The sequence below is a fragment of the Bubalus kerabau genome, chromosome 17 (assembly GCF_029407905.1).
Source record: "Bubalus kerabau isolate K-KA32 ecotype Philippines breed swamp buffalo chromosome 17, PCC_UOA_SB_1v2, whole genome shotgun sequence".
Lineage (NCBI taxonomy): Eukaryota > Metazoa > Chordata > Mammalia > Artiodactyla > Bovidae > Bubalus > Bubalus kerabau.
In genome coordinates, this window is record NC_073640.1 from 3522810 (window position 1) to 3540159 (window position 17350).

General features: G+C 36.5%; 1 long non-coding RNA gene and 1 pseudogene across 1 annotated transcript; both read right to left on the minus strand.

Moving 5' to 3' along the window:
- Window positions 1-877: 877 nt before the first annotated feature.
- Window positions 878-10954, minus strand: LOC129632518 (uncharacterized). The gene is made up of 3 exons (XR_008704571.1): window positions 10864-10954; window positions 10254-10324; window positions 878-1236 (listed from the first exon to the last, which is right to left on the minus strand). It is a non-coding gene; the product is annotated as an uncharacterized LOC129632518 (long non-coding RNA).
- On the minus strand, window positions 2882-3814 carry LOC129632515 (olfactory receptor 4P4-like; annotated as a pseudogene).
- Window positions 10955-17350: the final 6396 nt, after the last annotated feature.

Below are 17350 nucleotides of genomic sequence, written 5' to 3' on the forward strand. Positions count from 1 at the left end.
CCATTCTGGTGTTTTCCTCTATTTCTTTGCATTGATCACTGAGGAAGCCTTTCTTATCTCTTCTTGCTACTCTTTGGAACACTAAGAGGTGCTAAAATGAACTTATAAGTTGATGCAAAACTAGTCAAGTATCCAAACGACTATCATTAATTGCATTTCACCTGACACAATTTGAATTTCTATGGCCAGACATTGTTGACATTGATATTATTTTGTGTGAGTCAACTTCTCTATTTTGAGTTGTAAAATGTCTTAGCCAAAAATAATTAAAGGTAGGTAATAATCTGAATGCAAGAGCTAGTACAGTCACTCACTAAATTAGAAAGAATCTCACTGTTCTTTCTTGATATTATATGTGCTCTTAATGATCCAACTGAAGAGAGAAATATGGCTGATGCTCTTGAGAAGCTGAGAAGGGAGGAGATCACAGTGCAGAAGTGAAGGAGTTAAATCATAATTCCTTGGTTAATGATTGATATTGACAATAAAGTGTTGGCTTGCTTATCTTATTAAACTATAGTTTATTTACAATGTTGCATTGGTTTCGTGTATATAGTCATGTGATTCAGTTCATATATATGTGTGTTCATATGTATGTATATTTTCCATCTCAGATTACTTTTCATTATAGGTTACTACAAGATATTGAGTATAGTTCCCTGTGCTATACAATAGACCATTTTTGTTTATCTATTTTATATTTGGTCGTCTGTATCTTTTAATCCCAAACTCCCAAATTTATCCCTCCCCTCCCCCTTTTCCTTTTGGTAACCAGAAGTTTGTTTTCTGTGTCTGTGAGTCTTTTTCTGTTTTGTAAATAAGTCCATCTGTGTAATTTTTTTTTTTTTTAGAAACCACATGTAAGTGATTGCATATATTTGTTTTTCTCTGTCTGACTCACTTTACTTACTAAGGTAATTTATTGGTCCATCCATGTCGCTGCAGACTCCAAGTATTTTAATAATCCACATTCACAACTTTTATTCCAAGAATAAAAATAAAGCAGAAACATTTGTGTTAATTTTTGAAGTTTTATTTTTCAATAATACAAGTCTAGTTGGTTGGAGGATAGGGCTTCTGAAGCAGAGGGAAACTTCGAGGGTTGGCTGGTCTTCTTATTAAAGACTCTGCTTATTTCACACCAGAAAGTGATCTTTCACTTTCCTGCTCTGTTATGTTCTCTGACATGTATACTGTGCATGCCTTATCCAGGAGTTTTCGGAGAGCTGTCAAGAGCTAGGTTTAAAACAACAACAAGTAAATATATTAGGATCTTCCTATAAGAATTTCTAGCACATAATACTTTACGTTTATTTGTTGGGCATTTTCAACTGAGTCATAGAACTATGCTATTTTTATTTTTTATATTATGAACCCATTTTAAGAAGCTTCAACATTGACAACTCATTTTTATCTAACCTGGCTCTCTCTACAACTTGAAAACAAATTCTATGCAAGTACATCATATCCACAAAGTTTTTTTAAAGACTTTTGAGATTCTACCCATTCCTAATCAGTTATCTAGTGGCCTGATCTTGCTCCTAGTCATTTCTGACATTGGGCAAAGGTGCTCCAGGATGACTTTCAATTCCTACTGGAAAAAAATGACTTTCAATTAACTTGAACAGTGCCAAAGATGTGATCATCGACTTTAAGTGATATTCTCCACTTGCCCACTCTAAGAAAAAAATAATTTCATCAGTAATAGGTGCCCATTGCACACTGTGCTGTGCTTAGTCACTCAGTCATGTCCTACTCTTTGTGACCCCCTGGACTGTTGCCTGCTGGGTACCTCTCTCCATGGCTATTCTCCAGGCAAGAATACTGGAACAGATTGTCATGAGCTCCTCCAAAGGATCTTCCCAACCCAGGGATTGAACCCAGATCCCCCACATTGCAGGTGGATTCTTTACTGTCTGAGCCACCAGGGAAGCCTAGTAATAGGAGCATGACATTAATATGAGCCCCAATCTCACACCCTCACTGCTCCAAAGGAAATTATTATCAGAATGGTTACATTTCTGATGCATAAGAGGAGACTGGGTAATAAAATAGCTCCTACGTATTGAGCACTTACTGTGTGACCAAGCAGTGTTTCAGTCCTGCTCATATCCTCACAAGACTATGTGCTGGGCTATTAGTATCACCTGATGGATGGTTTGTTGAGCATATGTCCCGGTCCTCATAGTTAGTAAGCAATTCTGAGTCCAGAACACATGCCCATAACAAATATACACTATCAGGTGCTAGAATTAGCCAGAGTTGCAGTTCACATTTACACGGACAAGGTTGGGAGAGACAGTTCCTTTGAACAAAAGAAAAGAGATTGATGTAGGGCTTAGGTAAGAGTACTGGTGTTGGACATATGAGAAGCTCCAGATTGCCATGGGCTACACAATGATCAGAGTAGAAAGCTATATTTTTAAGAAATATAGTTGCAGGTCCAAAATTTGATCTTTTAGAATATTCTTTAAATGATACAAGTAAAATGTTGGAATTATCTTCAAAATCATTGCTAACCAGAATTGGCTTTATTGAATAAAGTCACATACAAGAATGGGCTCTATGGGTTCTCAGTGTTGATTTGTATTACATGATGCCTTTGATAGTCTACTGCTAAATATCTTAATTGATTACACAGCCAAAAGATCAGAGGGGAAGAGGAGATATAAATAAGAAAACAAGAAAACTAGAAAAGAGCACAGCAGAGAGTCTGGATAAATCCAGGGAGTTGTAAGCTTTTGCTCATACTTAAATCTATATATTGTTAAAACAAAATGAAACTAAAAAGCATATAAGACAAGTGTTATACATTTTAAAGTCTTCAGTGTAGGAAATTCATATATTCAACAAATTCAGTGGTGAAAATCAGAGGTATCTTTTAGTTCATTTCCTTTCTTACTGCGATATGGCACCAGAGTTTCTTTATGACATTCTTCATCTCCAAGTTTCTCAGCGTATAGATTAGAGGATTGAGCATGGGAGGAATGATAGTATAAAAAAGAGCAAACACTTTGTCTTCTGGTAAAGTAGTTGCTGGTCTACTATTAAGTGAAGAATAAAAGAGCGAAAAAGAGGACTACCACAGTGATGTGGGAACTGCAGGTGGAGAGAGCTTTGCACTGATTCTCTACAGAGCAGGACCTGACAGTGTACAAGATCACAGCATAGGATATCAACAAGACCACAAAAGTCACCAGGCCCATGAGGCCTGAATTGGCGATGACAAGGAGACTGATTCTGGTGGTGTCAGTGCAGGCCAGTTTCAGCAAAGGATATACATTGCAGAAGTAATGATCTATTTTGTTGGGGCTGCAGTAGTGTAAAAAGATGGCCAGGAGAAACTGACCGAAGGAATGCAGGAAGCCCCCAGCGCAGGAAGCAGCGATCATGGCAACGCACTTCTGTCTGGTCATGATCAGAGTGCAGCACAGAGGTTTGCAGATGGCCACATAGCGATCATAGGCCATCCCCGTGAGGAAGAAGACCTCGATCCCCGCAAAGAAGTGCATGGTGAAGAGCTGTGTCATGCAGCCATGGTAACAAGCAATGCTACCAGCACTTCTGCCAGCAAGTCAGCGATCAACTTGGGGGTCACAGTGGAAGTGTAACAAAGGTCTGCAAGGGAGAGGTGCCTCAGAAAGAAATACATGGGCTGCTTCATAAGTTGACTGGAGGCGATAGAAATCATGACAAGTAGGTTTCTGATCAGAATTGCAACAAAGTAAGAACAGTAAAAAATAGAGAATTTCAATTTCCTTTTCTGAGAAAGTCCTAAGAGAATAAATTCTGCGATGTTATTCCTATTTTCCATGACTCAGAGCAGTTTGTAGCCACCTGAAATTAAATAGTTATCAATCTTTATAAATATGTAAATATGATGATGTATATTATTCCTTGTTATGGGCATTTTAAAATAGAAAGCATTCAAAACTTGAAGAAAAAGATTTTATTTTTATTTTGAAAGGTTTTCCTTGCGTTCTTTTTGTCCCTTTCTGGAAAACATTAATTCCTGATAAACAACTTTGATCAGATCAGATCAGATTAGTCACTCAGTCGTGTCGGACTCTTTGCGACCCCATGAATTGCAGCACGCCAGGCCTCCCTGTCCATCACCAACTCCCGGAGTTCACCCAGACTCACATCCATCAAGTCAGTGATGCCATCCAGCCATCTCATCCTCTGTCGTCCCCTTCTCCTCCTGCCCCCAATCCCTCCCAGCATCAGAGTCTTTTCCAATGAGTCAACTTTTCGCATGAGGTGGCCAAAGTACTGGAGTTTCAGCTTTAGCATCATTCCTTCCAAAGAAATTCCAGGGCTGATCTCCTTCAGAATGGACTGGTTGGATCTCCTTGCAGTCCAAGGGACTCTCAAGAGTCTTCTCCAACACCACAGTTCAAAAGCATCAATTCTTCAGCCCTCAGCCTTCTTCACAGTCCAACTCTCACATCCATACATGACCACAGGAAAAGCCATAGCCTTGACTAGACGAACCTTTGTTGGCAAAGTAATGTCTCTGCTTTTGAATATGCTATCTAGGTTGGTCATAACTTTCCTTCCAAGGAGTAAGCGTCTTTTAATTTCATGGCTGCAGTCACCATATCTAGTGCTTTTGGAGCCCAGAAAAATAAAGTCTGACACTGTGTCCACTGTTTCCCCATCTATTTCCCATGAAGTGCTGGGACCGGATGCCATGATCTTCGTTTTCTGAATGTTGAGCTTTAAGCCAACTTTTTCACTCTCCTCTTTCACTTTCATCAAGAGGCTTTTGAGTTCCTCTTCACTTTCTGCCATAAGGGTGGTGTCATCTGCATATCTGAGGTTATTGATATTTCTCCCGGCAATCTTGATTCTAGCATGTGTTTCTTCCAGTCCAGCGTTTCTCATGATGTACTCTGCATATAAGTTAAATAAGCAGGGTGACAATATACAGCCTTGATGTACTCCTTTTCCTATTTGGAACCAGTCTGTTGTTCCATGTCCAGTTCTAACTGTTGCTTCCTGACCTGCATACAGATTTCTCAAGAGGCAGGTCAGGTGGTCTGGTATTCTTATCTCTTTCAGAATTTTCCACACTTTATTGTGATCCACACAGTCAAAGGCTTTGGCATAGTCAATAAAGCAGAAATAGATGCTTTTCTGGAAAGTATAATTACCTCTATTTTTTCAAAAGGTATCACCTCAAACTGTAAAAATATTTGTTTTTTACATTCAGTAAGGCATTTGAGGTTAATAGTAGGTTTCACTTGAATTTTAGTCTCATACAGTGTCTTACTCACTTACATAAATTGGCTTCTTTCTATTCGATGTACCCAATCTGTTCAACTCTTCCTAATAATCAGTCATCCTGAAAATGTTTGCTTCTTTCTATTCCTATATCACATGTCTTCATATCTCAGGCTGGCTTTTCTCTCTTCCATTCCCGTTTTTTTACCTCCTCCTCCTCCTAGTCACTGCTGTAAATTAATGTAAGACCAGCTCTAATAATATGCTCATAACTATTATGCCTTTGAACAAACCAATACATTTCTACTGGCAGAAGTTCAAGAGGCATAGACTAGGGAGAACTACTGAGAATTAATCATTCCACTAAATCACACCAAAATTCTCTACTTCAACTACATAAAACACAAGACCTTAGTATTTACAATATTTTATTTCATTTACTCCAAACTTCAGAACCAATATATTCACAATTATTTTCAAATCCGTAATGCTCCTCTCCTTATTTTTCATTTTCAGTGAAATTGCAATTTGAATCTGTGTACATAAAGTAGGGTTTGGAAGAGAAAAACTGCAAATCTATCTATGAGAATATCATCATCATCATGAGAATCTTCATCAATGGCCACAAAATGACATTTAAATATGTAACAACTGAATAGTGAAGAGAAGATATTTGTAGCGGTCAAATAAGCCATCTCATTCAACTAACAATTACATTTTAGGCTTTTAAAATAATTCCCAATAATTTAAAAGAATGCAGAAACTATAAAACTCCTAGAGGAGAACATAGGCAAAACACTCTCTGACATACATCACAGCAGGATTCTCTATGACCCACCTCCCAGAACATTGGAAATAAAAGCAAAAATAAACAAATGGGACCTAATTAACCTTAAAAGCTTTTGCACATCAAAGGAAACTATTAGCAAGGTGAAAAGACAGCCTTCAGAATGGGAGAAGATAATAGCAAATGAAGCAACAAACAACTAATCTTAAAAATATACAAGCAACTCCTACAGCTCAACTCCAGAAAAATAAATGACCCAATCAAAAAATGGGCCAAAGAACTAAATAGACATTTCTCCAAAGAAGACATACAGATGGCTAACAAACACATGAAAAGATGCTCAACATCATTCATTATCAGAGAAATGCAAATCAAAACCACTATGAGGTACCATTTCACACCAGTCAGAATGGCTGCGATCCAAAAGTCTACAAGTAATAAATGCTGGAGAGGGTGTGGAGAAAAGGGAACCCTCTTACACTGTTGGTGGGAATGCAAACTAGTACAGCCACTATGGAGAACAGTGTGGAGATTCCTTAAAAACCTGGAAATAGAACTGCCTTATGATCCAGCAATCCCACTGCTGGGCATACACACTGAGGAAACCAGAAGGGAAAGAGACACGTGTACCTCAATGTTCATCGCAGCACTGTTTATAATAGCCAGGACATGGAAGCAACCTAGATGTCCATCAGCAGATGAATGGATAAGCAAGCTGTGGTACATATACACAATGGAGTATTACTCAGCCATTAAAAAGAATACATTTGAATCAGTTCTAATGAGGTGGATGAAACTGGAGCCTATTATACAGAGTGAAGTAATCAAGAAAGAAAAACACCAATACAGTATACTAACACATATATACGGAATTTAGAAAGATGGTAACAATAACCCTGTGTACGAGACAGCAAAAGAGACACTGATGTATAGAACAGTCTTAGGGACTCTGTGGGAGAGGGAGAGGGTGGGAAGATTTGGGAGAATGGCATTGAAACATGTAAAATATCATATATGAAACGAGTTGCCAGTCCAGGTTCGATGCACGATACTGGATGCTTGGGGCTGGTGCACTGGGACGACCCAGAGGGATGGAATGGGGAGGGAGGAGGGAGGAGGATTCAGGATGGGGAACACATGTATACCTGTGGCGGATTCATTTTGATATTTGGCAAAACTAATACAATTATGTAAAGTTTAAAAATAAAATAAAATTTAAAAAAAAGAATGCAAGGCTCTATTCTAACTTCTCCCCTAAATTATATTCTTCTGATTTAGTGGGAAACACTGTAAGTTATATATTCAATCACAGATTATTCTTTACTTAATACTTGACTTACTGCATGAATTGATCAATTAACTTATATCGTCTCAGCGTTTTTCCCTTATGATTTGTCTAAAATCCTACCTCTGTGATTCTTTATCAGATAGCAGGTCAAATCATATTTGAAAAAGACAATGTAAATGCCATTTTGGTGAGTGAGTTTGCAGACTAAAAATGGAAAATCAATGAAATGATTATGAATTACCAAGAAAATAAACAAAAGCTTTTAAAATGCAGATTGTTTTGTCTTACCAATACTTGAATATTTCAGGCAAATTGAAAATTATTTTAAAATTTTTAATCTTGAAAATGCACTCAGTCTAGGCCATTAGAAAGAGAGGGAATATGTGAAAAATACCTATAAATTTAATTTGCATTTTAAAATATAAAAACTGTTTAATGCATGACTCAAAACTATAATCTATCTTCCTGAACAACTTGAAAGCATTTTCCCTACTTTCAGGTATTTCTATGGAAAATAAGAAAGCATGACTCATATGTCTACAAGCGTCATTTTCATATTAAAAAAAATTAATAATTATATCAACAGAAGATATTCTTTAAAATACTGACCTATTTGGAAAATAAGCAAAATATTGTCTCCTTCATCTCATTGTACTATTTTCTAACTTGTTGGCATGAGTATGCCACATCCTCTTTTGTATTTCAGTTTAGGCATCAATAAGCAATGGGAGTTAAACTATATATTTAAGGATCTCTGCTAAACCCTAACTCCTTGTCCATGGTTCTAACGTAAATTTTTGAGGAGTCAATAGCTGGATGTTGATGACTATTATTTTCCAAACAAATCAGAATAATTTACAACTCCCCTCAAGGTTATTGTCTCTCATTTCCTTTAAGATTAACTGATCCAGTCTCAGAAAGAAACACAACTCCTCCAGCTTTCCTTTTCCTTGGATCCTTTATAGCCTGATATTTTAAATTCCCTTTCTCTGATCCAGGTATATAGAAGGCTCCATCATCTATAGTTCAAACTTAAGTATTCTTCTCTGGGATCCCTAATGATTCCCTGAAGTAGTGAACCTGAACTAGCAGTTTCAAACCAATTTTTGCTCAGTACTATCACAGTGTATTAAACTCAGTGAAATCTACTACTTCCAGGTAGAGTTCACTAACTACAGCCCACAATGCTATGGTTACTCAAATATTCTAAGTCTTGTGGTTCTTAATACTATCTACTTTGCTTCATATTTGTTTTTCTAATTATTACCAGATACTGTTAAGTGCTTTAGATTATCTCTCTAAAACAATCTTATCTTGGTGAGAGTCAGGGCCAGGGTCTCATTTTCTCCCTAACCTGGACATAATGAAAAACAAAACCAAACAAAATTTATGCCATTCAAATCTATGTTGAATAGTGAATGTTTGACTTTGAAACAGATTATATAAACTTTCTGAGCCCTCTTACTTGTTTAATCTCTAAAGAAAGGAAAATAAAACTCATCTCTTTTGGATGTGGGAAAAGTTATTAACCAGTTATCAATTACTATGTGTCAGGAATTATGCTAGGTGGAAAAAAGACTAAAATCATTTAGGAGACTTTATTGAAATTCTCATTTAGTAATTTAGTTATCCAGTTCTCCCATAATAGGATTGTGACTGGATAATGACAAATTATGAAGGATTTGATAAATTAGATTATACAATACATTCCTCATTTAATCAATTATATGGCACTGTGTCTCATCATGAATTAAATTATTAATTCTGTTAGTTTTCCCATTATATTCTCACTCTATACTTTGATTATTTTAAGTATTCAGTATGCATTTGTCAAATAAATTTTATTTCAATATATGATAGAATGAAATGAAAATTCATTTTAATTACATGTCATTATCATTATAATTATTTTGTCATGTATTTAAGAGACATAAAAACACAGAATGCTTATAATAAAATTTACTTCAGAATGATAGAGACTCAGAAAGATCACCTTAGGATTGCTCTATAATTTTTGCTAGTATTCTATTAGAAAAAATCATTTGAAGGTCACATAAATCCATCCCTGTAACCTCCCCCCACTTCTCACTCCCTTGGCTTACTGTGGAGACTAGACCCTTAAGAGTAGTCTTATATATTAAAACTCAGTCACTTGCCCTAAAACCCTGGTTGTCTCCAACCTAGGTGGTCTCCAAAATGTATAGAACTAAATCTGACCATGCTCTATTAGCCACTCTTTCATTTATTCTGAATATTCACTCAGATCATCTTCATTAACCTCCTATTTTAATAGACAGCACTGTCTTGGCCAAATTGTAATAGAATAAGTGGTGTTTTTAAATACAGGAGTGAGAAACTCAAGCTACAATATGGCACATTCAGGCAATTAATAGAAAGTAAGAGCAGAGTGATTTAACATAGTTTGTACTTCTTGAGTTTTTCCTTAACAAATTTTCTGTATCCTTTACTGAAATATAAGTCACTGACTTTCTGCTTTACTAGCTTCCCTTTAACATTCCCAAAGTTATGAAAAAATGTTTATCACTGTCATTTTTATTACTTTATGCAATATCACACATGAGCTGTACAAAAAATATGTAGCCATGAAAGAGATGCTCTGTATTACCAGGTAGATAGAGCAATAGTTTCAAAAGTTGACTGTATGAAAATGTGGTTAAAGTTTTAATGATCATTAGCCAAGAAGCAAATGATCATTAAAATATACTTAAATAATAAATTCTAAAAACATATTGATCTAGCAACAGTGATTAATTGTGGATTGATTAAAGAAAAGTTAATTCATGTCCAACTCAACAGATACTTGGCTTAAATCTCAGGTACATGTAATATTTCACAGTACAATAATGTACATTAACCAGTAAATTCTATGACTATATAGTAATATGTCTCATTATACAAATAATTCTGTAGAAATCTGAAAATAGAACTTACCTGCTTTCTAAGGTAAGGTGTCCAGCTTTTTTCTTAAGCAAATTCAAAAGCCTCTTCCCAGTTTTATTTTACTATTTAAGAGAACAAAATGGTGCCATCATTTATGCTAGCAACTATTCTTTATTTTTCTTTAAATAACACTTATATTATATGCTGTGCTGAACATAAAAGCAAAGACAACACATGGCTCCTAACTGATTTCTAAACTTTACCAGGGAGATATTTAACTCGCAGACATTTATTGCAGTATCTCTGTGAGTCTGGAAATTCCCTTTGGGATAATGTGACCAAAGTGAAGCTGAATTTTTCTGAACATTATTCAAAGACCTAAAAATAATTATATTGACCAAGTCATATTTTCCCTATGTGTATATGGAAACTAAGTACAAATCAGCTTCTATTTTATTATGGGGACAATTGTGAGAAAACTCTAATGACCTGGAAAGAACCCACACCTCAGAAAGAAGAGGCAAAGAAAGAGAAGGAAACTCTGAGTTGCAGGTAAAAGGAAAACATTGATACTGCTTCAATTCAGTTTGTGGAGGGTGCTGGCTATTCCAGCATGCATCTCCTGTAGTCTATTAATAATAAAACCACTTTGAAAAGTTACCACAATCTGTTGTCCATTCTTCCCCAATGTCTTTCACTGTTGATTTTTCTGTCCACAGTTCACCCAAATAGCTCCCTTATATACCTCATCCCTGTAATGGAAGGTAATACCAAGTCTTTTTGTGGTTACTTACCTTTTTCTTATTTCTCAGTAACATTTTGAGACAGTATTTTCTCTTCTCTCACAGCATTTTATTCAAGCTCCAGAGACCATATTTCTCAAATGTTTACATTTTTAACAATGGCACTTTAACAACTTTAAGTGCACAACTCAGTGGCATTGCTTATATTTACAATATTGTGTAATCGCTGTGTATTTCCAAAACATTTTCATCACTCCAAACAGAAACATCGTACCCATCAAGTAATAACTCCTCATCCTCCTTTCCCTCTGCCACTGATATCCTTTAATGTACTCTGCCTCGTGAATCTTCTTCTTATAGTTCATGTAAGTGAAATCATGCAATGTTTGTTTCCCCTATCCTTTTTTTTTTTTTTTTTTTAATTACTTAGTTACTTTGGCTGTATCAGGTCTCAGCTGTGGCACAGGGATCTGTCATTGAGCTGCCTGGGTTTTTCACTGCAGTGGGGGTGTCAGTTGCTCCTCCACAGGTGGGATCTTAGTTTCCAACAAGGGATTGAACCTGTGTTCCCTGTTTTGCAAGGTGTATTCTTAACCACTGAACCACCAAGGAAGTCCCCTATCCCTTTTTTTCTACATTGCAATTTAATCTTGATTTCTCACAAAATTCTTTTTTTTTTTACAATCTCTTTCTTGAGTCCAACCAACTCTTTTTTGGCATATTCTCTTTTTTCTATTCATGTTTTTTTTTTTATATTTATGACATATTTTTAATATTTCCAAATAATTATTTAAGGAGATTCAGAGTGTTACAGTTTTTGTCTGTTCTCTCTGAGTGTGTCTTTGTGTACATGTGATGTTATTACAGGGACATATTCATTGTTTGGAATGTTTTGACATGTTTTATGCTTTGCCCGCCTCCCTTTATAGTAGCATTTTATGGATACAGGTTTTTTCTTTTTTTTTTTTTTGATAATTTAGTGGAGTAAACTTGAGTTTTGTGTGGCTTACAAGAATTCTAGTTTAGTGCTGTTTTCTTCTGTTATGTAGTGAAATGAAGTATATGTGAATACACATACAGATATACACATACTCACACATACATACATGCATATGTATGAATGTATCTATTTTGTTTTTGTTCAGTTGCTAAGTCGTATCTGACTCTTGGAGACCCCATGGACTGCAGCATGCCAGGCTTCCCTGTTCTTCACTATCCCTCAGAATTTGCTCAAATTCATGTCCGGTGAGTCAGTGATGCCATCCAACCATCTCATCCTCAGCCACTCTCTTCTTTTGCCTTCAATCTTTCCCAGCATCAGGGTCTTTTTCAACGCATTGGCTCTTCACACCATGTGGCCAGAGTACTAGAGTTTCAGCTTCACTATCAGCATATACATAAATATATATAATATATATATATATTTATAATATATATATATATCCCTCTCTATGGAAAATGCATGGTTGTTGAGAGATTTTGATTATCACTTTTTGTGTGTATGTTTCCTTTATCTTGTTTCTGGAAGATCCTTAACACAATTTACTCATTTTGCTTCTCTTAACATTTATAACTCTACTGACATCCTTTTCCTTTCCTCCTTTGTCTTAGAAAGACATTTCCCTGAAGTTTGCACCTCAAACCCTATACAATCGCTAGCCTTTTTCTTGCAGCCAGTGCTGCTTCCTATAAGACTTTTGCCCTGCTTTCAGTTACTGGTTATGTGAGTAGAACTTTATTATTTATTATACCTGTTTTGTCCCACTAATAAGATCTCCACTTTCCTTTTCCCTTTTCTAAACTGTGTCTTTCAGATTTCTTCATTCTACACACTTAGAATTATGGTAATTTGAGACCCAGAGGTCTTTGCACTCCTTACGAGTATTTATTTACTTACAGGTAAATTTCACTTCATGCAGTTATCTTTCCCACAGTGATGCAAAAAGTATGGTTTATTCATTTGATTCCCTTCGTCTGAAAAGTTTTTGGGAGGATGGATGGGAAGATTAAATTTTAGGTCCTAACGGTATCTTAAGGCCTTTTAATAGACCTTGCCAGAAGAATGCTTTATCTATTTTAATTTTGTTGATATCAGTATGCTATACCATGTAACTTATTTTGATTATCATCTAGATTATATCTTGTATAGTAATTTTTGCTATGGTAGTCTATATTATTCCTTTGTAATTTTTTAAAGGCATGATTTTACAGTTTTAAATGGATTGCCTTATTTACTCTTATATTTGCTAGTAACCAATAAATGATAATTTTATTATTAAAATTGTTGTGTTTTACTTATGGGCTAAGACATAGTCAATTTTTAAAATTTCTTAAGAAAGATTGGAAAAAATTCTATTCCTTATTAGTAGATTTCTGTAATATAATGCAATTGTGTTATTTGGGATTATAACAGAAACACAATCACATATATATATATATATATATATATACATACATATATATATATATCACATATTGGTTTTAGTTTGAATTTAGAGTCTATTTCTCCTCTCATCTCCTATAGTTTTTGGCTTATGAATATTTTTGCTTTGTCACTGAATTATATGTATATATGTCAATAACATTGTAACTTCATTATACATTCCTGTTTTTGTAATACATTAATAGTATTTGCTTCTGTAAGGATTTTAATATTTATACTAATATCTGCACATATTATTGACCATGTTTTTGTGTATTTACTTCTTATAAAATTAATTGAGATGAAGTGTTAACACTCCTCATTACCTAAACTATGTGATTATGTAAGTGACCAAGAGCCAACACATCACTCCTAGTTCAAAAATGAAAATTGGAAAAACAAAGATAAAAATCAAAGGTGAATTGCTGCTTGAATGTGATCTAGTAAATTGCCATCTTTGAACACTGGTTTCCTTATTCCTGAAAGAGACATGAAATTACCAACTAACCAAAAAAACAAACAAAAAAACACAACCTAAAAACAGAATTATTTTTTATTCTATGGACTTAAACCTAGAAAATAATCTGCTTCCCTGATGGCTCAGATAATAAATAATTCACCTGTAATGTAGGAGACCCAGGTTCAATCCTTAGGTCAGGAAGATCCCCTGGAGGAGGAATTGGCTACCCACCCCAATACTCTTGCCTGGAGAATCCCAGGGACAGAGGAGCCTGGTGGGCTACAGTCCATGGGTCACAAAAGAGTCGGACATGACTGAGCGGCCACGCACACACAAACCTAGAAGACAACGTCTCAGTTAGTTCAGAGAAACTGCTCTGAAAAGGGAAGGGAGGAGTCAGAATGTATATGCATTTTGCAACAAAAACCAGGTAGTCAGACCATCAGAAGATTATCGGAAATTAAAGAACACCAGAAAGCTCACGTTAACGAATTTAGGGCTTTTCTGAGCCTGGGAAGAAGAGACAGTCTGGGCTCCTTGAAATCATCCCTTTGAGCTGCACCTTGACTACTTAGCGCCAGTACCCTGTTCTTTTCTATCCTGTGTTCCCTCAGGGTGCAGCTCTGTTTCGATCTAGAGTTCCTCAGGGCTCACCGGCCTGAGCCTGAGGTGGGGGTGCAGGAGCCGTGCTTATGGCTTAGTGGCCTCAGCGTTCTCTGTCGGTCGACATGACAGATCACATTTTTCCTTTACGGAATAAAATGTTTTCAAAGTTATATTTAAACCACGAACATCTTGCTTTCTATCAGTTTCTGCTACTTTCTCTAAAGCAATCAATGCACATTAGTTGTGCCTTGGTTTAAATTACAGTGTCACTCTGCCACCTAGTGGATATGCTATTTGCATCACTTGCTGCTGCTGCTGCTGCTGCTGCTAAAGTTGCTTCGACTCTGTGCGACTCCATAGAGGGCAGCCCACCAGGTTCCCCGTCCCTGGGATTCTCCAGGCAAGAACACTGGAGTGGGTTGCCACTTCCTTCTCCAATGCATGAAAGTGAAAAGTGAAAGTGAAAGACAAATTATAGTCTTTGCTATTAATTTGAAGAGGGATTTTATGCTACTTGTGCCTCAGAAGGCAAAAGATCCATCTAGAATGAGAGAAATTCTGGGTTCGATTCCTGGATCGGGAAGATAGCCTAGAGAAGGGAATGGCAACCCACTCCAGTATTCTTGCCAGGAGAATTCCAGGCACAGAGGAGCCTAGTGGGCTCCACAGTCCACAGGGTTGCAGAGTCAACCATGACTGAGCGATTAGCACTTTATACTCTTAGATCCTATGAAAAAATTATACCAATTACTATGCAATTTTGCTGAGAATGAGACCACAAATAGATAATGTAGGGTCAAACTGGGAATGTTGGGGGAAAATAAAACCAACATCTTCTTCCCATTATGTCACACTAGTATTTAAACTGTATATAAACTTAAGGGGGAAAAATTTCTTGTGTAATAAGTAATAATACTAGACTGAGATTATCAGATTTACTTTGATTCTTTAATCTTTTCTGAAATATGTGCCAGACTGGAGGCCCAGACAGCTCAAAGAAAGATAAATAAAACTGCCTATGAGCACACTGAGTGACCCTAGACACCAGGGTGCCCATGATGGCCTGCAGTTCACACTTGCCATTCTCAGAGGTATCTATACATAAATACATGTGGGGGGAAAAGTGCAAGTGTTAGTTGCTCTGTCGTGTCTGACTCTTCATGACCCCATGGACTACAGCCTACCAGGCTCCTCCATTCATGGAATTCTCCAGGCAAGAATACTGGAGTGAGTAGCCATTCCCTTCTCCAGGGGATCTTCCCAATCTAGGGATAGAAGCCAGGTCTCCTGCATTGCAGGTTAAATCTTCACCATCCGAGCCACCAGGGATCTATCTAAAATTATATATTTACATGTCATATTGAATTTAGGAGGCTATTTTGAATTGAATTTCTTACTTTTTTTAAGCATGCTTTACCTACATACACATATAGGAATGATCTCTTCAGTTATGTGCTGTGCTCAGTCACTCAGTCATGTCCAACTCTTTGCAACCCCATGGACTAGAGCCCACCAAGCTCCTCTGTCCATGGGAATTCTCCAGGCAAAAATACTGGAGTGAGTTGCCATTCCCTCCTCCAGAGGATCTTTCCAACCCAGGGATCAAATCTGTGTCTTCTGCATTGCCGGAGGATTCTTAACCATCTGAGTCACCAGGGAAGCCCCTCCTCAGTTATAGACAAAGATTAATAAAGTTTGTATTGAGCTCAATCCGTATGTGTTAAGGTGGTTAGAATGTACTACTTAATTATAGTAATAGATTTTTTATCAGATGGAGTAGTTAAATCAACCTGTTACAGATGTGTAAATTATGGATTTTGAGAATTATACCGATAATTTTAAAACAGTATTTTGGAAAGACCAAGCAAAAAGTGATCTTAGTGAAAGCTCTAGGCCAGTGTGAGGACCAGTCACAGAATATGGGAAATGTAGAGAGGCATTGTGGAGTTTAATATCTTGTCTGCATTCTTCTGGAAGAGTCTCCCCCTTCCTTTTGTTTACATTAAAGTTTGTGTCTCTAGAGCCCCTTCTTATATACTTTTAGTGAAAATGGGCAGCCCAAAGACTCTGAGTCATTCACACTATTCTGTTCATTGACAGTGGAGGAAAAAAAAGAAAATTCTTTTATTGTTGTTGGTCTGAAATTAGCTTCCTGTGGCTTTTAAAAGTTAATTCATTTAAAATTAAGTTTCTCTCCTCAGGACACAGAAAAAGGTCAGTGTTTCTTTCAAATTTTAGCCTTGAAATATTTGAAGACAGTGATAAGAGTCTCCTTTTGTTTTCCCTCTGTGTTCCAGATGTCTTCAGGCCTTTGGTTTATCGGATGCTCTAGTTCCCATATTACACCTCACTGTTTACTACTTCACATTGTAGGTGCCTGTGTAATTATTGCTAGCTTCTGGGAATCATTGACTCCTCTGCAGTGAGATGCTGTCAAGAACATAATGTTTGTTTCTGAATCAAAATGAAAATGGGAGTTACTTCTTTCTGTTTACATCAACTACTAATGGAACCACATTGAATGCCATGATTATAATATTGAAACTGAGTCAATTTCATTCCCATTGTCAACACTGTTTTACAACCACAACCTCTTCATTGTCACATACTTGTCCTGTGGGCATAGAACTCTATTTCAACTCTATTCAGCAATCGGCACTAATTCTAATTGCATGCTTTACACAATTTAGATTCTCTGGTCCTCTGATCGTATCTCATACTTTTTGTTGTTGTTCAGTCTCGCAGTCATGTAAGACTCTTTGCAAACCAGTGTCCTGCAGCATGCCAGGCTTCTCTGTCCCTCACCGTCTCCCAAAGTTTGCCCTGCATACACTCTACTTCTAATTGAAAACAATTTAAACATTCAAATTCCTACCTTGGTTCAGACTGTCTTCTCTACTTAAAATGTCTTTTGTTT